The 21,982-nt window shown below is 35.2% G+C and overlaps 1 protein-coding gene and 1 long non-coding RNA gene across 4 annotated transcripts in view; both read left to right on the forward strand.

The window, feature by feature from the left end:
• PRKG1 (protein kinase cGMP-dependent 1) overlaps positions 1-21,982 on the forward strand; it is a 1,332,247-nt gene that overhangs the window by 1,007,967 nt on the left and 302,298 nt on the right. The gene's annotated exons all lie outside the window — the stretch shown is intronic.
• LOC116528447 lies at positions 245-18,518 on the forward strand. Its single transcript, XR_004259029.1, has 3 exons — positions 245-256; positions 13,710-13,714; positions 15,240-18,518. It is a non-coding gene; the product is annotated as an uncharacterized LOC116528447 (long non-coding RNA).

Here is a 21,982-nt window from a genome sequence, read left to right on the forward strand (position 1 = left end):
GAGCTAGAGTGTTCATAGCAGCTTTAATTATAAATGCCAAAAGCTAGAAATAATGTAAAGACTCTTTACTAGTAGAATGGCTAGACATCTTGTGATCAATTATGGAGTATTACATAGCAATGGAAATGAACAAACTAATGCTACATGGAAAACATTGATGAATCTCACAAGTATAATGCTAAACAAAAGAACAGAGTATTTGGTTGAAAAACAAATACTTATTTGGTTGAAAACAAGCAACATGAATGAATCCATAGTGTTAGATGTCAGAATAGTTTTTACTTTTGGAGGCAGTATAGTGATGGGCAAAATCATAATAAAGGCTTCCAGGATTTGGCAATACTCTATTTCTTAACATGGGTTGTGCTTTTGTCCATTTTAGGAAAACTCATAGAGCTGTCCAATAATTTTCCACTTCTCTTTGTCCATTTTAATTCAATACAAATTATTTTTAAAGATTTACATGAAGTTTACTTTCTACTTCACATCTGTGCTCATTTTAATATAAAGATATTTCAAATTATTCAAAATCATTAAAAAGCATTTTATTTATCTTTTTGTTAAGTGGTTAAGATGGTGTTGCACTAAATCTACAAATTTAGAAAATCAATTTGAAGTTATAACACTTTGAATTCAGGCAGTTTCTTTTTTCATCTTGTTGTCAAAATATTTTGAGAACTCCAGTATAAAATAATAAATGTTAAGAGTTTTATTCACTGTCTTTCCAGCTATATGAGTAATTACTTTAGTCTACTGTTGGTAAAAATGTTAATATGTCTATCTCCTGTTAATGGGTCAAGTTGCTCCTGTTATAAAGTGAACTGAATGGCTCTTTATCACTTATACAATCTCACAGGAACACTTCATCCTAATCTACACTTCATTTTATTATAGCACCTTATCAGTGCAGTAAAAAATGTTCATTTTGTCATAGAGTTGTTGATTGACTGTTCAGCCTTGAAAATATTTTTTTATTAAAACGAACTGTGCAAGACAGTCTTAAAAATTATGTACTATTTCACACATGCAATAACACAGTTTGTAGGCATCCGGGAATCCACTATCTAGATATAACATATTTTAACATTTTGCCAATTTGCTGCAGATCTCTGTTAAATTAAATGAAACTGTAAATATAGATTCTTTCAAAGCTTTTCTTTTCTGTCCTATTCTCCATAAATGTCTCTTCTCTTCTTCCCTCCCTCCAAGTACAATTCTCCTGAAGTTTGTGCATGTTTTTACAATTATCTTTTTATCCTTTTATGACATATATGAGCACATGTAATAATATGTTTCATAAGTTTAACATTTTTACATAAATGGTCTTATACTGTATATTTATGTGTATAATCTTTTGTGTTTACTTTTTGCACATCTTATATTTGGGATATCAAAATCAGATAGTTTAAGAGTATTCCATTTGATGAATATGGCATAATTTATCATCCATTCCCATATTATCAGTTGTTAACCATTGTGTGTCATTGCAACAATGCTGTTCTTGAACTGGGTGGTTATTGCATTGCAGTCACACCTCTGGACATATACTGAAGGTGAGATTGCTATGCTAAGTCATATCAGATTCACCTTATTACTTCACTAGCTCTTACCTGATGGCTTTCTAAGAAGTGTACCAATTTATACTCATAACACATAGTAAATGGAGGTTCTCATTTCCCTACATGTCCTTCAACAATTGGTCCTATTAGATATTTTAACTTTAGTTGTGAGTTTCTGCTTATTATTAAACAGTAGATTAATTGACTTTGTCTGCACTTTCATCTGTTTTTATGATTTTTTTCTGTATGAAGAAATACATAATTTAATCTCCCCAAATTCTGACATGTCCCTTACTTCTAACTCCCCAAGGTAGAGTATCAAATAGTTAAAGCTATTTCTCCTCTTGTTAATAATCTATCTTTTAAAGTAAGTATCAGAATCACTTTTTGTTGTTTTTACAGTTCTGATTTGATACAGGTTTTTTTTTTAACATTTTATATTTTTGCCACTTTACTGGAAATGTGAGTGCTGCCCACAGCAATTCCTAGGGTATCACTGAGCACAAAGCCTCCCAGGAGCACGGACTGAAAGCCACTGATCTGGTCAGTTTGAAGTAAATGGAACAGAGGCACAGAAGTTGCTTCTTTTTAAGGGTTTCCTAGTGTGACCCACATGAGGCAGCAGCACTTTGGAGCAACAGAATCAGCCCAAGATCCAACCCCGCTAATCTCTAGTGACAAGATTCTGCCGGGGGGAGGTGCAGGCTGATCCTGTCACATGGAATGTGTGATCACTGCTTGCCATGGCTTCATTAACACCTCCAGGAGCTGAGAGACACTCTTGCTATGAACCAAGGTGAAATGATCTGCCTCACATTCCAGCAAGCTACACTCAGCCTTGCTGTTACTCAGCAGTCCTTTTTATGAACCTCACTCTGTCTCCCTGAGGTTTCAGACCATACTCATTTTCTACTCAAACCGTCCTTTATTCTTTTAAAAGTAGCATCATTCCCCTTTTCTTTCAGTCTCCAATGCCTGACATTTGAATTTATCATGTTCCATTGCATGGCTTCTAAACTAGAAGCCATTGGAACAGTGCCACCTCCACAGTTTATCTTGAAGCAGCTGTTTCATGACCTATTCATTCTGTGATCGTTCTGCTTTGGTCATACTTACATCTTTCACTTGGTATATTAGTTACAGTGTTCCTCTGTAGTGCTCTTGGTGTTGCTCTCATGGATGTAGAAATAGCTGGCTCAGCTCTAAACACTTCAGTGACTTTATTTTTCTTGTACATCTGTTTTTATTAGATGAGAAAACCTTTTCTAGAAATTATTTGGTGGACCTTTCCTTATATTCCATTGATCAGAACCACATCACATACCCAGTTGCTCCCTAAACATAAACTGGCAAGGAGTTTAGAGTAGCGACAGTTGGTTTAGATTAGGGATTGGCAATCTGTAACTCATGGGTCAAATACATCTTGCTTCCTGGTTTTGTATGGCCCAGGAGCTAAGAAGGGATTTTACATTTAAATGGTTAAGTCATAAGAATATGTTATGACACATGAAAATTATATGAAATTTGAATTTTGGTGTCCACAAATTAAGTTCTATTGTAATGCAGTTACATTCATTTATTTCCATATTGTCCATCATTATCTTTGTCTTACAGTGACATAAATGACCAGTTATGACTGAGACCCCATGGCCTGCAAAGCCTAAAATATTTACTATCTGGCCATTTATGGCAAAAGTCTACTGAACTCTGGCTTAGGTCACTTTATTTTTATCTCTTGGAGAAGGATCCACTTTCCTTGAGCATGTTGCTGCCTGCAAGATTCTTGAACAGCATTAGGGTTTTGTTAGCAGAACCCTGGGGGGGATGATGACTACTGGGAGGTATACAACAGTGTCAGCCTTATTTAGAATATTGTAGTAGCTAACTTGTTCCTCTACTGCTAGTCTGCTTACACGCCTCCACCTAAATCATTTTGAATGTTATTGTAGAAAGGATCATCCTGGAACACCCTTCTTAACATGCTTGGTTTCTGTTTAGCCGTGCATCCCCTGTCAAAGTCCACACTTGGGCCATCATTTTGTGCCTTCTGTGCTCTGGATCCCACTTACTCCCATGTGTCATCTATATTTCAGACACATCAGGAATCTGTATTCTCCGTATTTCTGCAAATATGCCCTGTCTTTCACATGTCCATATGTTTATGATAATTGTTTCTTTTACCTAAAGAGCCCTAATATTTTAGGAGTTACTCTACCTTAATCCTAACCATATTTTAATTTTTACCTTAACTGTTTCTCTAGAAATTTTTCTGACTTCTCCATTTGCATAATGTACATCATTTTCTGAATCCCAAAGTAACTGGCTTGTATCACTTATGATACTGCAACATTCTGCCTTTTTCGTAGTCTCTTTAATTTTTTTCTAAAAAATAATAAGGCCCTTGAGGTTGTAAACTGTCAGTCTTAAAACCCAGTAGAGTAGCTTATACCTAGAGAAGATAATGACAGAGAGTATATTGGAATTTGGGGCCCAACTACGTAGGAAATGCCTTCAAAGCTAGACAAAGATTCTCAATCTGCAATAGTAGAAAATAGGAAAATATTCTGCTGGTTTTTACTGGTATACCTGGTAGGAAGTTGTTTTGAGGAGAAGGAAGACTGATGTATTATAAAGTACTTGTTTAACGACAGATTGCATGCTAAGTGCATTAAATGTGTTATCTCTTCAAATGCAAGATACTTATAAGTAACCATCAAAAATGGGCTTCATAAGTCCATTTTTTAGTTAAATAGGTTCAGAGATATTAAGTAATTTGCCCAGAGAATTACAAATAGCAAAATTTGAAATAGAACCCAAATCTGACTGAATCTCTTGTATAGACCAATCTTCTTCCCATCACTTAAGGACAGAAGCAGCCTTCCATGATCCATTGTGGATGACTATAAAGGCGATCCTTTTCTACACCCTAGCAATTAAAGACTCAAATGGGGGAAATAGTTTATGACACAATCAGAAAGCAGTAATCAAAACTTATGGAAAATTGAAAAATGAGTCACATTGTATCATGCTGGTTGTAAACATTCCACACATATACACATTATCTAGAATTTGGAGTTTGTAAAATGCTGTTCTTACATAAGTTTAAAGCACTTCTGCCGTACATAGCTGTGTGTGTGCAAATGTATGTATATTTATGTTGTTTTGATGAAATTATGCAGAAGGTTAATTCATGTGTTTTCCACCTGAATCAGTTTGATAGTACTGTATGCTAAAAGTATAAAACTGTTAGAAGGAACCATAAGAGTAAATCTTTGTGACTTTGAGTCAGGCAGTGGTTTTTAGATATGACACCAAAACTGCAAATTGATACAGTACGCTTCATCAAAATAAACATATTTTGTTCTCAAAATGATTATATCAGTAGAGTGAACAAAACCTGCTGAGTGGGAGAAAATAGCTGATAAGGGACTTGCATTCAAAATATTTGTCTTGCTAGTCTATAATAAAAAAATAAATAACCCAGTTAGAAACTGAGCAAAAAATTTGCTTAGACATTTCAGCAAAGATGAAATACAAGTGGTCAGTAAGCATATTAAAAGGTCTTAAACATCATTTGTCATTAGAAAAGTGCAAATCAAAACTACAGTAAGATACCAGTTCATACTAACTGGGTTGACTATAATCAAAAGACAGATAATAAAAAGTGTTAGGGATGATGTGGACAAATTGTGACCCTCATACATTGTGGGAATATAAAAGGGTGCAGACACTTGAAAATAGTTTGAGAATTCCTCAAAATATGGAACATAGAGTTATATGTCCCAGTAATTTCACTCCTAGGTATATATCCAAGATAAATAAAAACACATAAAAACTTCTTCATGGATGTCTGTTGCAGAATAATGCATAATAGCCCAAACTGAAAGCTACACAAATGTCTGTCAAGATTAATGGAAAAACAAAATGTGATAATATCTATACAATGGAATATTACTCAACCATAAAAAAGAATGAAGTGCTGATACATGCTACAAACTGGATAAACCTTAAAAACAATGTGCTAAATCAAAGAAGCCAGTCACAAAATGCCACAGGCTATATGATTCTATTTATCTGAATTGTCAAGATTAGTCAAATCTATAGAAACAGAAGTAGATTCATTATTGCTAGAGGCTAGGGTGGTAGGAGTTAGTGGAAGTGGGGGATGACTGCTAAATGACACATGGTTTCTTTTGGGTTGGATAAAAAAATTCTAAATTTAGATTGTAGTGATGGTTGTACAATCCTTTGAATATACTAAAAAACTGAACTGTATACTTTCAAATGCTGAATTTTATGGCTTGTGAATTATATCTCAATAAAGATAGCAACTCAGTTATTTGATAGACAACTCATTAGGAAAAACTAGAATTATATTTTTAATTACGTTCTGACCTGTGTTAGCTACTTATTTACGATTTGTAACTGTATTCAAAGTAGTAATCAAATGTAATTTTTTTTCTGTAAAGATTGAATGTTTTCAAAAATGAACCTTCGTAAATGCAATGCTGTTTTTAAACTTTCACTTTAAGTTTGGGGCACATGTACAGGTTTGTTAGATAGGCAAACGTGTCGTGGAGTACTTTACAGATTATTTTATCACTCAGGTATTAAGCTTAGTGCCCATTAGTTATTTTTCTGACCCTCTACCTCCAGCCACCCACAGCTCTCCAATAGACCTCAGTGTCTGCTTCACTCTATGTGTCCATGTATTCTCGTCATATAGCTTTCACTTATAAGTGGGAACATGTGGTAGCTGCTTTTCTCTTCCTGCTTTAGTTTGCTAAAAATAATGGCCTTCAATTCCATCCATGTTCCTGCAAAGGACATGGTCTTGTTCTTTTTTATGTCTGCAGATTATTCTATGGTGTATACGTACCACATTTTCTTTCATCCAATCTACCATGGATGGGCATTTAGTTTGATTCCATGTCTTTGTCATTGTGAATAGTGCTGCAATAAACATACGCATGCATGTCTCTTTACGGTAGAATGATTTATATTCCTTTGTTATATACCCAGTAATGGGATTGCTGCATCAAATGGTAATTCTATTTTTAGGTCTTTTAGGAATTGCCACATTGTTTTATACAATGGTTGAATTAATTTACATTCCCACCAACAATGTATTAGTATTCTTTTTTTCTCCACAACCTCGCCAGCTCCTGTTTTTTGACTTTTTTTTTTTTTTTTTTGAGACGAAGTCTTGCTTTGTCACCAGGCTGGAGTGCAGTGGTGCAATCTCAGTTCACTGCAACCCCTGACTCCTAGGTTTAAGTGATTCTTCCCCCTCAGCCTCCCCAGTAGATGGGACCACAGGCACATGCCACTATGCCCGGCTAATTTTTTTGTATTTTTAGTAGAGACGGGGTTTCACTGTGTTGGCCAGATGGTCTCGATCTCCTGACCTCGTGATTCACCCACCTAGGCCTCTCAAAGTGCTGGGATTACAGGTGCGAGCCACCGTGCCCAGCCTGTTTTTTTGACTTTTTAATGATTGCCATCTAACTGATATGAGATTGTATATGATGGTGATTTTCATTTGCATTTCTCTAATGATCAGTGATATTGAGGTTTTTTTCATATGCTTATTGGCTGCATGTGTGTCTTCTTTTGAAAAGTGTTTGTTCATGTCCTTTGCACACTTTTATAATAGGATCATTTTTTTTCTTGTAAATTTGTTTAAGTTCCTTATAAATGCTGGATATTAAACCTTTGTCAGATGCAAAGTTTGCAAAAATTTTCTCCCATTTTGTTGGTTGTCTGTTTATTCTGTTGATAGTTTCTTTTACTTTGCAGAAACTCTTTAGTTTAATTATATCCCATTTGTCAATTTTTGATTTTGTTGCAATTGCTTTGGCATCTTTGTTGTGAAATCTTTGACTGTTCCTATGTTTAGAGTGGTATAGCCTGTGTCATCTTTCAGGGTTTTTGTAGTTTTGGGTTTTACACTTAAGTCTTTAATCTACCATGAGTAGATTTTTGTATATGGTGTTAAGAAGGGGTCCAGTTTCAATCTTCTGCATATGACTAGCCAGTTATTCCAGCACCATTTATTGAATAGGGAGTCCTTACCCCATTGCATGTTTTTGTCAGCTTTGTTGAAGATCAGATGGTTTTAGGTGTGTGACCTTGTTATTGGGCTATTTATTCTGTTCCACTGGTTTAGGTGTCTATTTTTGTACCAGTGCCATGCTGTTTGGGTACAAAACAGAGTTACTGTATCCCTGTAGTATAGTTTGAAGTTGGATAACATGATGCTTGCTTACAGCTTTGTTCTATTTGCTTGGGATTGCCTTGGCCATTTGGGCTGTTTTTTAGTTCCCTGTGAATTTTAAAACAGTTTTATCCAGTTCTGTGAAGAGTGTCATTGGTAGTTTGATAGGAATAGCATTGAATCTGTAAATTGCTTTGGGCAATGTGGCCATTTTAATCCTATTGATTTTTCTTATCCATACGCATGGAATGTTTTTCCATTTGTTTATGCCATCTCTGATTTCTTTGTGAATGTTCTGTATTTCTCCTTGTAGAGATTTATCACCTCTCTGGTTAGCTGTATTCCTAGGTGTTTTATTTTTTGCTGGCATTTGGGAATGAGACTCTGTTCCTGATTTGGCTCCCAGGTTGGCTGTTGGTGTATGAAAATGCTAGTGATTTTTATATGTTGATTTTGTTTCCTGAGACTTTGCCGAAGTTGTTCATCAGATCAAGGAGCTTTGGGCTGAGATGATGGGTTTTCTAGATACAGGATTATGTCATCTGCAAACAGGGATAACTTGACTTCTTTTCTTTCTATTTGGATGTGCTTTATTTCTTTTTCTTGCCTGAAATCTCCTGCCAGGACTTCTAATACTATGTTGAATAGGAATGGTGAGAGACAGTAGCATCTTTGTCTTGTGCTGGTTTTCACAGGGAATGCTTTCAGCTTTTGCCCATTCAGTGTGATACCGTCTGCAGAACTGTCATAGATGGCTCTTATTATTTTGAGGTATGTTCCTTCAGTGCCTAGTTTATTGAGAGTTTTGGATGTGAAGAGATATTAAATTTTATCTAAAGACTTTTCTGCATCTATTAAGATCATGTAGTTTTTGTCTCTAGTTCTGTTTATATGGTGAATCATAGTTATTGATTTGTATGTGTTGAACCAACCTTGTATCCCAAGGATAAAGCCTACTTGAATGTGATGGATAAGCTTTTTGATGTGCTGCTGGACTTGATTTGACAGTATTTTGTTGAGGATTTTTGCATCAATATTCATCAAGGATATTGGTCTTTTTTTTTTTTCTTTTCCTGTTTTGTCTCTGCCAGGTTTTGGTATCAGGATGATGCTCACTTCATAGAATGACTTAGGGAGGGGTCCGTCCTTTCCATTTTCGGGAATAATTTCAGTAGGAAGGTTATCAACTTTCAAGTGTTCTTTGTATATCTGATAGAGTTCAACTTCTGAATCAATCTGGTTCTGGTTCTGGGCTTTTTTTTTTTTTGTAGGCTATTTATTACTGCTTGAATTTGAAGCTCACTGTTGGTCTGTTCAAGGATCCAATTTCTTCCTGTCTCAGTCTTGGGAGGGTGTATATATCCAAAAATTTTCCCATTTCATCTAGATTTTCTAATGTGTGTGCACGAAAAGTTGTTCATAATATTCTCTGATGGTTATCTGCATTTCTGTGAGGTCAGAGTAATATCCTCTTTGTAGTTTATAATTGTGTTTATTTAGATCTTCTCTCTTTTGTTCTTTATTAGTCTTACTAGCAGTCTTTCTAATTTATATTTTAAAAAATCCTGGATTCATTGATCTTTTGAAAAGGTTTTTATGTCTCAGTCTGTCCCCTTCAATTGAGTCCTGATTTTTATTATTTCATGTCTTCTGCTGGCTTTGTTTTGTTCTTGCTTCTCTAGTTCTTCTAGTTGCGATGTTAGGTTGTTAATTTGAGATCTTTCTAACTTTTTCATGTTAGCACTATAATTTTCCTCTTAAGACCGTCTTAGCTGTGTCCCAGAGATTCTGGTTTGTTGTATCTTTGTTCTCATTAGTTTCAAATAACTTCTTGGTTTCTACTTTAATTATTTCTTAAAAATCTTAAGAAATGTGTTTAAAATTTCTTAAAAATTTAATTATTTCTTAAAAATTATTTCTTAAAAAAATTTGGTTATTCAGTTCGCATGTAATTGGATGGTTTTGAAGAATTTTCTTAGTCTTGATTCCTAATTTTATTGTGCTGTGGTCTGAAAGAATAGTTATTATGATTTCAGTTCTTTTATACTTTCTGAGGAGTGTTTTGTGTCTGACTATGTGATTGATTTTAGAGTATGTGCCATGAGGTGATGAGGACATAGAGTCTGTTGTTTTTGGTTGGAGAGTTCTGCAGATTTCTATCAGGTCCATTGGATCCAGTACTGGATTCAGTTCTTCAATATATTCATTAATTTTCTGCCTTGATAATCTGTCTAATACTGTCAGTAGGGCGTGAAGTCTCCCACTGTTATTGTGTTGGATTCTAAGTCTCTTTGAAAGTCTCTAAGAACTTGCTTTATGAATCTGGGTACTCCTCTGTTGGGTGTGTATATATTTAGGATAGTTAGGTCTTCTTGTTGAACTCTTTACCATTATGTAATGTCCTTCTTTGTCTTTTTAAATCTTTGTTGGTTTAAAATCTTTTTTGTCTGAAATTAGGATTGCAACTCTGATTTTTTTTCTGTCTTCCATTTACTTGGTAGATTTTTCTCCATTCCTTTATTTTGAGCCTGTGGATGTCATTGTATGTAAGATAGGTCTCTGGAAGACAGGTTGCCAATGTCTCTTGCTTCTTTATCTAGCCTGCCATTTTGTGCCTTTTAATTAGGACATTTAGCCTGTTTACATTCAAGGTTAATATTGATATGTGTGGATTTGATACTGCCTTCATGATATGAGGTGATTATTATACAGAGTCTTTTGTGTAGTTGCTTTATAGTATCACTGGTCTGTGTACTTAAAGTGTGTGTGTATATGTGTTTAGTGAATGGTAATGATCTTTCTTTTCATATTTAGAGCTTCCTTTAGGAGCTCTTTTAAGTCATGTCTGGTGATAAATTCCCTTGGCAATTGCTTGTCTGAAAAGGATCTTATTTCTCCTTCACTTATTAAGCTTAATTTGGCCAGATATGAAATGCTGGGTTGGAATTTCTTTGCTTTAAGAATGTCAAATGGCTGGGCATGGTGGCTCATGCCTATAATCCCAGCACTTTGGGAGGCTGAGGTGGGTGGATCACCTGAGATCAGGAGTTCAGGACCAGCCTGACAAACATGGTGAAATCCTGTCTTTATTAATAATGCAAAAATTAGCCAGGCATAGTGGCATGTGCCTGTAATCCTGTAATCCCAGCCACTCAGGAGACTGAGGCAGCATAATTGCTGGAACCTGGGAGGCAGAGGTTGTAGTTAGCTGAGACTGCACCACTGCACTTCAGCCTGGGTGACACAGCAAGACTCTGTCTCAATAAATAAACAAATAAATAAAATAAAGAATGTTTAATATTGGCCCTCAATTCGTTCTGGCTTGTAGGATTTCTGCTGAGTGGTCCCCTGTTAGCCTTATGGACTTCCTTTTGTTAACTTACCTGATCTTTCTCTCTAGCTGCCTTCATAGTTTTTTCTTTGATTTCAACTGTAAAGAATCTGATGACTGTGTGTCTTGGGGATCATCTTCTTGTGAATTATCTTACTGAAGTTATCTGCATTTCCCGAATTTGAATGTTGGCCTATCTAGCTAGGTTGGAGAAGTTCTCATGGATGATATCCTAAAATATGTTTTCCAAGTTGCATACACTCTCCCCATCTCCTTCAGGGACACCAATGAGTTGTATATTTTGTCTCTTCACAGGGTCTCATATATCTCAGAGATTTTGTTCATTCCCTTTTATTTTTTTCTCTGTTCTTGTCTAGCTGTCTTATTTCAGAAAACCAGTCTTCAAGCTCTGAGTTTCTTTCCTCAGCTTGGTCTATTCTGCTCTTAATCCTTGTGATTGCATTATAAAATTCTTTTAGCATGTTTTTAGCTCTATCAGGTTGGTTACATCCTTTTCTATACTGGCCATTTTGTCTGTCAGCTCCTGTATCATTTTATTGTGATTTGTATCTTCCTTGGATTGAGTTTCAGTGTATTCCTACATCTCAATGATGTTCATTCGTATGCATATTCTGAATTTTATTTCCATCATTTGAGCCATCTCATCCTGGTTCACAATTTTTGCTGGAGAGGTGGTGCCGTCTTTTGGAGGAAAGAAGGCACCCTGGCTTTTTGAGTTGTCAGAGTTCTTGAACTGGTTCCTTCTTATCTTTGTGGGCTGATGTTTCTTTATTCTTTGACATTGCTGACATTTTGATTTTTTTTTTTTTACTTTTACCCTATTTGATGATTTTGAGTGTTTGATTACACTATAAGGTAGGTTCAGCCAACTGACTTTATTTCTGGAATATTTTAGGGGACCAACACTCAGCTCCCAACTCCTGGACTGTGTGCTGTAATTCTGGGGGACTTTTATCAGCTCCAAACTTTGCTCTCTGTCTCCTTGAGGTTAGGAATCCATTGTGCTGGGAGTGATTAGGTGCTCCCAGACCACTGTTCACTGCACTCCAACGGTTGGTGTTAGCAAAAGTGTTTTATAGCGCAGTGGCAGTGGGATCCATCCTCCTTTACACATGCCAGCAGCAGTGGCAGTGTGGTGGGGTGTACACTCGTTGGCTGCAGCAGGGTGCTAGCGGGTACCAGGGTGCCTGCCTCCATGCATGCAGTTACCAAAGTAGTCGAGGCAGCATGGCTCACTGGGCAGGGCAGGGGATCCCTGCTGGCAACTGCGTCCATGTCTGTGCTGTTGGTGGTAATCATATAGAGATGGGGCACTGGTGGCCATAGGTCGGTGTGTGTTCCTCATGTGCTGCAGGAAGTGTTGGTAACTCAGTGAGGGGGTTGGTCGGCTGTTCTCTGTGCCTCGTATTACTCCCATACCAGTGTTGGTAAGGGTGGGGCACCGGCAGGTGGGGAGCTGGCTGGCTTTTGCCTGCCAAGGCTTTGACTATAATGGTGGTCCAATATGGGATGAGGGTATGGGGGCAGAGTGCAGTGCTGGTGGGGCAAGAAAGGTTACCTCCCAGGCCCCTCGTTTCTAACCTCCACAAACACTGCTGGCAAAGCTATGTGGGCAGTGGCCATGGGGAGAGAACCAGCGGGCTGGTGGATGACATGGGGGCAGCCCCACTGAAGCTCCTTACCAGTCAGGCATAGTCTGCCTGTGAAAGAACTATGATGTGGGCCCCCATAGCACCTGAGGCTGCACTGTAAGCAGGTGTGGCCAGGCCGGGGCTCCAGGATAGGGCAGCAGACCAATGGATGCTTAGATTGGACCAGCCCTATCTGATGGGCAAGAGCACCCTGCAGAGTTTGTGTCCCACAGTTCCGCTAGGGCTAAAGTCTTCTATGGGAACAAGTCAAACCTGAGGGATGGGCATTCCTGGCTGTGTTCCTCTATAGAGACTCCCACAACAAACCCTCTGGGCTCTACATCAGCTTACATACTGCACCTACCACTTCTCTAGGCAACTCTCCCTGCCAACTGAGTGTGTGATGGTCAAGGGGTATCCAGCTGAGATTCCAGAAGCCCTTGGCGAGAAGAGCTTGCTCCTTGCCAGTCCAACTCAGGGTCAGGAACAAGTCCAGGTGCAAAGTAGCCCTGTGCAGGTTCCCAGCTTTCTGTCCCCAGCCGAACTGCTGTGTCAAATGTAGTTCTTTGAAAGGAAAAATACGTTTGTCAAAAATTAGGGGCATCTATTTGAAATGTGGTTGACCATATATGTAGTTCTGGAGAAAGATGAGGAAGCCGTAGTCACTTACATTAAGAAGTACACAATTACAGACACATTAACCACTTTGGTAAAGTGTGAGAGGATACATGTGACACTAGGCGTAGAAGAGAAATGCATAGGGAACCTGAAGAAAGAAAACTTATTTCTCTGTGAGGCATGTTATAGAGGGTGACATGAGAAATTACTTGGGAGAATTATATAGTAGAAATATTTTGTGAGAGGAATTCATGATTGAAGACATTATGCAATTCAAAATTTGTGTAATTAAAAACTAATTTTAAAGGTTGGCCGGTGTTATTACCTACAAGTTAAAGTGGCATTGGTAACTGCAACACTGTAAACAAATTTTATTATTCATTTCTGATGATTTCGAAATGATTTAATTATTGACAAAATATTTATTTTGGGAGATTCATATCATTTTAAATTTTGAGTAAAAAACGATATTTAAATAATGTTTCCTATTATACTCTATGAAGTATGAACAACCGGAAGTAGCTCAATTGTGCCTGTGTTGTAGGCAACAAGATTTTACCAACAAGAATAGGACAGGTAGAAGATTTTTTGTAATACCTATAGATGCAGCATTGCAAGGTGTACTTCAAAGAATTATTAAAAAATAATATCTTTTATATACTATAGATATCTGACTGAAAGGTGCTATAATATAACTCTTAGTGGTAATGTGAGAGCCATTTTCGTGTCTATAAAAATGATTTGAGGCCTGTAAAATCAAAAGCTGAATACTGCCTGAATTTTTTAGGTGAGGCCTAATCATTCTAAATTATCTAAATTCCCTCAAAACTAGGACTAGAAGATTTAACAGAAAAAGAAAATCCTATGAATAGGCTGGTACTTGGTAAGACAAGGGCATGACGGTAAAGTTAAAATTTGTTCTGAATGATGTTTTGCTCCCTCTGGGCAGTGTCCTGAATGCTTCATGAAGAGTAAGTGTCTGAAAAGAAGGGAAGTCCTGTACTGGAATGCACACCAGCTAAATTAATTTATTTCCTTTTGCTTATAACTTATAGATTCCACAGGACATACATTTTTAGGCAGTAGCTCATTTTGAATTGTTATAATATTGAATAATTTGCCCTTCATGGAGCGTGTCTTGGAGTTTTATTCCATGCCTTTTGTTAAACTTGTTCTTTTTTGGTTCACACTAAATTAGCCAAAACCCTTATTAGAAAGCAACAAGAAATTAGGTTAGCCCAGGAGCAAAAGTACTTATAGATTATTTCGAGAAAAATAATTCAGGCTTGTTTCATACGATTGACAGAGGCAAATACAGTGAAATTTTTTTTAGCTGCACAAAATTTAGGGCATCTCAGAGAAAGCAAAATCTTTCGTTTTCATAATATTCTGTATGTTAATAATTTCAGTGTCAAAAATTGTTATTCATCACTTTATTTAAATGACTATGATTGTTAAAAATGCTAAAAATGTAAGCTCATGGACAAAACATGGGAATTGTATCACTTGTTCTTTTTTAAGATTGCTTCTGTCAGCTCTTGGCACATCAGCTGGGGAAAATAAAGAAAAAACATCGTTTCCTCAGTTTTGATTGTGAGCTTGGAGAAGTTACAAAAGTATGCATCTAAGTAATATTTTTATAGTCACTTGTTTTCTATTTGTAGTCTGCTGCCATTTAAAAAATGATTGTATCATACTTTAAATTTAAAATGTATTGGTAATATGAAGGCTACCTTAAGGATGTATTTGCTTAATTCTCTATAGTCTCCATGGATGCTAGGTGTCTTAGTTTGGGCTGCTATAATATGTATAGGTGTTCCTCCATTTACAATGTGGTTACAACCCATTAGACCCTTTGCAAGTTGAAATGTCGCAAGTTGAAAATGCATTTAATACACTTAGTCTACTAAACATCATAGCTTAGGCTAGCCTACCTTAAACGTGCTCAGAACACTTACATTAGCTTACAATTGGGCAAAACCATTTGGTAACACCATACACCATAGGGTATTTGTCATTTACCCAGTGACACCGTGGCTGAATGGGAGCTGGGGCTCACTCTCACCGTCCAGAACTGCAAGAGAGTATTGTGCTTGCATATTGCTAACCCAGGAAAAGATCAAAATTCAGATTTCAAAGTACAGTTTCTAATTAATGCATGTTGTTTTCAACAATCTTAAAGTTTAAAAAAATCAACCATTGTATAAGTCAGGAACCACCTGTACAATGAAGCAAAGAAAGTTTCTGAAACTAGGAATTAGCCTCACCACTTTGTATTTTGTTTCAGTGACTCCTGTAGTTATTTCCTTCAAGAAATATGTCCCCTAAACCTATATTGTTCAGAATTATTATTTTAACATAGTCACATAGAACACATAAGGTAGTCATTTCAAAGAAAAAGATATTTTTCAAGTTCAAGGGAAGGAAAAAGTTAAACAAAAAGCACTATGATTTTTGATGAGCACTTTCTCAGAGACCTGGGCAAAGTAGGAGAACATTATGTGATGCCAGCTAAGAATATCAAGTTCTATATGGTTTAAACCAGAGTAATGCTGGGATGTTTACCTCAGCTGCCAGAGAAAAAGTCTATAGTGGGCTGCACCCTGTGAAATCATCTGCTCCAACATGAATTTTGGTCTCTAGACTCATGTTATTTAATTCTTCAGAGCAGCCTCTACCTTGGTAACAGGTGTCTGGGATTAGAAGTAAAACCTCAGCTGCAGTGATGTCTCACATGCATGCTGCTTAGAACTCATATGAGATGCTGGGACTTGCCTATTGGAAGGGAGGAATAAGATGCCTCTCAGAGCAGCTGGCATTGTGGACATTCTTCCCATAGAAGGAACAGGAAAAAATACACTTCTATCTTGAACACATACAACTTGCTAACACAAGAACTCTTCAGGGAGTTAGGCAAGTCTGTCAAGTTTGTTTCTTCAGTATTCTCTTATTAAGTTGACTACTGTATATCATTAAAGTAAGAAAAGCTTATCATGAAAATGATTAACATTTAGGTATAATATTTGAATATATATTTTCTATTGGTAAGTAATTATGTATTATATCTACACTAGAATTAATAATTAAAAATTAAAACCTATCCTATTTGAAAATTACAGATTCTGTTAGAAGCATCAAATTAAAAAATCTTAAATTTGGGTGGTTCAGGTTAGTAAATATGTAATTGCTTTTCATGTAAATGGTGTTCATCAAAGAAAAGGAAAGGTCTCTGTGTATATATGTTCAATGATGTATGTACTTTCGTGAAGCCACTGCAAGACTAGCACTTTTAATTAAAGAAAAAAAAAATCCAGGGTTTATGTGGTTCAAGACAGAGAAAAAAATAAAACTTCTGCAGTCATCTGGGAAAGAAGGTTTAAGGAGGAAATGCAAGCTTATGTTCTATATGTAGCAAGAAGCTTTGTTAAATGTTGACGTGTAAAATCTACTCATGATTTTTTTTTTTTTGGAACTTACAATTAGAAAAGACTTTAGCAGTACTGTGGTCCAAACAGTTTACTTTCAACAGTCCCAGAAATTCTAAGTGACTAGTTGTGTGAATTGGAAATGAATTCTTAGCCACTATGGGCTTCAGTGTTTCACACTCAAAAAAAATGTGTTCTGTAAGTTTATCTCTAACCATAAAATTCAAGGCTATTTCCTTAATTTTAGTCTAATATTTGTAACTATTCACTCTAAAGAAATTTCATTACCTGTAATAAATATCTTCCATTAATTTTGTGTCAGTGTATGTGTGTCTGTGTTTATTTGTGTACATTTATCTGGCAAACAGTTGCCAGGTAGATTTAGTAAAAGACAAATACGGGTTCAAGAAAATGGCCACAATGAGCAATTTTTTAAATGAAATTATAGGAAGTTTAGAAGTTGCTGAATGGTACAAAAATAATATAAAAATACTAGCTATACCTCACACTCAGGTTTAACAGTTGTTAACTTCATGCCATATTTGTTTCAAGAATATATATAAAATTTAGAAATAAAATATTATAATTCAGTCTGGCTTCGAACCTCTCTTTGATCTTATTTACTTTTCCCCTTTTTCATAGGTAACCGCCATTCTAACTACTCTTATATGTGCCGTTATATGTGCCTATGTTTTTAAACCTTACCACTTATGGGGAATATCATTAAAACAATGCATAATACTGTTTGATTTGTACTAAAAATACACATAAATTATGTTTTATTGACTTTTCTTTACACACTAATTTTCTACTGGCTAATATATTTTTGAAATTTACCCATGTAGATATCTTTAACTTGATGCACTTTATTATAAAATGTATTCATTCATCCCTAGATGGTCAGTTAATTTCACTAAGATAAATAATGTTAAGGTGAACCTACTTGTATTTGTATATGATTAATTGTTGGGTTGCAAGAAATTACTAATGATTTACAAATCTCCAATATGAGAGTATCAAAATAAGTGTCCTCAGCAACATCATTAAGTGTGTGGAAGTTTCAGTTTTTCTATATTACCACCAACATTTTGGTTTAACACATTTTAAAATGTTTGCTTGGTTTGAGGTAGCATTGTTTAAATTTTCACTTCTCTGGTAATAAAGCATTTTTCCATAAGTATTGGCTATTCAGGTTTCTTCTTCTGTTAGTTGCCTATGCATATCCTTTATACCTTTTCCTTTTAGGTTTTTGTTTGGTAGAGGTGTCTTCTTCTTGTTGATTGGTAAGAAATTATTTTTTTAGGCACTAATCTTTGCCAATTATGGGTGTGGCACATCTCTTCACTGTCTTTATACCTTGTGTATTTCACTTTAAAATAATATAATCTTTGTTTTCTATAGAAGTTTTTTTAATGCTAGTTTAAATATAGTTTATAGGTTTAATTTAAATATAAATCTTTTACATTATTATTTTTTCTGTCTTGTTTAAGAAATCCTTCCCTATTCAGACACCATAAAGCTATTTTATATTTCCTCTAAAAATTAGCTTGTCTTTTAAGATTTTTCAAATATACCTAAAATTATTTTCTGTCATGTTGATACACAGACAGATAGAGTAGAGATGAGCAAAAAAGTGTGTAGGCCTGTGATAACAGTGTTAGTGAAGATGCAGAGGTAAGAGAAGGCATGGCTAGTGCAAGGAAATGAAAAAAAAAACACACACACAGTTGTTGAGTCATGGGTTTATGTCATTGGATGGGTGGAAAGGGAAAAAAGTAAGTAGGTAAAGCCAGATGGGTCTCATTATATGAGGTCTTAAATCCATTTAAAGAGTTTGTTTTTTTATATTGAGATTAGTAGGAAACAGTTGCAAGGTGTTAGCAGAGAATAGCATCATCAAAAATCTATTCATGTTAACAATGATTACCTGTAATGTGGAGAATGACTGGAAGAGGTGGGATGAGTCAGGGAAAATGAGGAAGGAATCATGTAATAATCCAAGATCAAGTCAATGACAACTGAGTCTAGTATAGAGTCCAGTCCCTGTACTACACATCTCCAGAGGTAAATTTAGTAATGTAACTAGATTACCTGTAATGTCAATCATAATAGCTTTGGCTATCAAGTCTATATAAATTAATGATGATGAAAAAACACTTAAAAGTTGTGAAGAGAATATTTCATCTGGGACCCATCAAGGCACTTTAAGAAATGTCTCATAATTCATTGAGGAACACAATGTCATGAACATAGGAACAGTTTAGAGAATCTATAAGGTCAGCAGAGGAGAAAAGAATCTGTTGAAAATCAGACTCATCTTTAAAGTGTGACTTTGTTATAAACATTCCTTTTAAATTTGATGTAATTCCATGTGTTTATTTGTGCATTTGTTGCCTATTCTTTTGGGGCCCTACCCAAAACATCACTGCCCATACTAATATCATGGAGCTTTCTCTCTCTTTTTTTTAATAGTAGTTTTATAATATCAGTTTTTAAGTTTAAATATTTCATCCCTTTTAAGCTGATGTTGACTTAATACAGTTTTTTTTTAGTATATGGTGTGAGAATAGTGTCTATTTTTATTCTTTTGCATGTAGATATCCAATTGTTCTAACACCATTTATTGTCCCCATACCATTTATTGAAAGGACTGTCCCTTTTCTCACTGTGTGTTCTTGGCATCTTTGTCAAAAATCAATTTACCCTAAATGCATGAATTTATTTCTGGGCTTTCTATAATATTATGTTATAGTAATCTTATATCTGTTTTTTATGCCAGAACCATGCAGTTTTGATTACTATAGCTTTGTAGCATAATTTAAGGTCAGGTATTGTGTTAACTGAAGCTCTGTTCTTTTTGCTCAAGATTGCTTTGGCTGTTCAGGATCTTTTGTGGTTTCGTACAAATGTTAGGATTGTTTTTTCCATTTCTTTGAAGAATGTCATTGGTATTGTGATAAGGATTGTACTGAATCTGTACATAGTTTTGAGAAGTGTATGCATTTTAGTAATATTAACTCTTTCAATTCATGGTCATGATATATCTTTACATTTTTTTGTATTCTCTTCAAATTTTTTTTTATTATGATTATGGTATTTAATGTACATTTTTAAATATTTTAGGTAATTTGTATTATTTTTATAATATTTAACTTTTATTTTAAGTTCAGGGTCACATGTGTAGGTTTGTTATTTAGGTAAACCTGTGTCATGGGGGTTTGTTGTATAGATTATTTTGTCACCCAATATTAAGCCTAGTTCTCATTAGTTATTTTTCCTGATTTTCTCATTCCTCCCACCCTTTACCCTCTGATTGGGTCCAGTGTCTGTTCCTCTCTATGTGTCCATGTGTTCTCATCATTCAGTTTCCACTTAAAAGTGAGAACATTTATTTGGTTTTCTGTTTCTGTGTTAGTTTGTGAGGTATGATATGGCCTCCAGCTCCATCCATGTTTCTGCAAAGGATATGATCTCATTCTTTTTATGGCTGCATAGTATTCCATGGTATTTATGTACCACATTTTCTTTATCCAGTCTATCATTGATGGGCATTTAAGTTAATTCCAAGTCTTTGCTACTTTTCCATTTCTTTCCTCAATATTTAACATTTTTCGTTGTAAAGATCTTTTACCTCTTGGTTAAATTTATTTCTAGGTGTCTTTTTTTTTTTTTTTTTTTATAGCCATTGTAAATGGGATTGTTCACCTGATTTCACTTTTCTGTTGGTGTATAGAAATGCTCCTGAATTTTCCTGTTGATTTTGTATCCTGAAACTTTATTGACTCTAATTTTAACAGTGTTTTTTTGTGGAGTCTTTAGGGTTTTCAATATGTAAGATTGTCCTGTCTGTAAACTGGGATAATTTCATTTCCTCCATTCTAATTTGGATACTCTTTATCTCTTTCTCTTGACTAATTACTGTAAAAATGGTGAAAGTAGGCATCCTTTTCTTTTCCAGATCTTAAAGAGATAGCTTTCAACTTTTTCCAATTTAGTATGATGTCAGCTGTGGATTTGTCACATAAGGACTTTTTTGTGCTGAGGTGATTTTCCTCTATAAATAATCTGTTGAAGGTTTTTATCATAAAATGATGTTGTATTTTATCAGATGGTTTTTCTGCATCTATTGAAATGATCACATGGGTTTTGTCCTTGATATGTGAATGCGGTGTTTTACATTTACAGATTTTCATAAGTTGAACGATCTTTGCATTCCTGGAATGAATCTCACCTGATTATGGTGAATTATCTTATTAATGTGCAAGTTTTTTTTTTTTTTTTTAATTTAACAGAAAAGAAAGAAAAGCTGTTTTGGAGATTCATAGATTTAGACACACCTATATCAACATGTTTATTGTGAGGGCATATAACTCAGCTTGAGACCCTAGTTTTCAAGAGATAAAGGGCAATAAAAACCTATACCTAATAACATTGCCTACAAAAAAAAAAAAAAAAGTTGACCTCCAAATTGGAAAGTCAACCTTTTCTGCTTCTTTTCTCCTTTTTTATCCCACTCTTTATTTTGTATGTGTGTGTGTAGTTCAATAATTATTTGTCTGAATTTGGTATTCTGATGGTTTCAGCAGCATAAAGGCCTAAACTGTAACGTTGGAGAAATTGTATGTGAGGAGGGGTAAGTCTAGGAGCCAAAATACTGTTTATGCAATTTCTGTATTGGGTGATATACATCCTTAGTTCCAAGCACCAAGTGAAAGGTAAAAATTTGATAAACTCCATTTATAATTTGAGAATTATTATAATCTTATAAATATACTTTAAATTCTATCTGTTTTAATTTAGGCAGGGAAACTAATAAGCACATTAATATTACAGGGTATGTGATAAATCTATTTGGTATTCTTTCCTATAAAACATTGGTTTCCAGCCTGAGATCCTCATGGAAATTATATGCCCAGTTATACGTCCACTGAAATTATATGCTCAATTTTGTGAACAGAAGTGTGAGTATAGAAAATGTGCACACAAAAAAGGATTACAAATTTCATGGTCTCCTCTTCTTTACCACCAATCTGCTGATCTAGACTAAATATTTCCTATTTCTTTAAGTTTTCATTTTCTTCTTTTTTAAAAAAATCTTTTATGTATTGTAAAAATGGAAGAGGGATGGATTATTTTATTTGCTTGCGTTGAATACCTTAAGAAGGCACTGGTAAGACCTC

Source organism: Sapajus apella, unplaced genomic scaffold (assembly GCF_009761245.1).
Source record: "Sapajus apella isolate SASKATOON/1434 unplaced genomic scaffold, GSC_monkey_1.0 scaffold58, whole genome shotgun sequence".
In the NCBI taxonomy this organism is placed as follows: domain Eukaryota; kingdom Metazoa; phylum Chordata; class Mammalia; order Primates; family Cebidae; genus Sapajus; species Sapajus apella.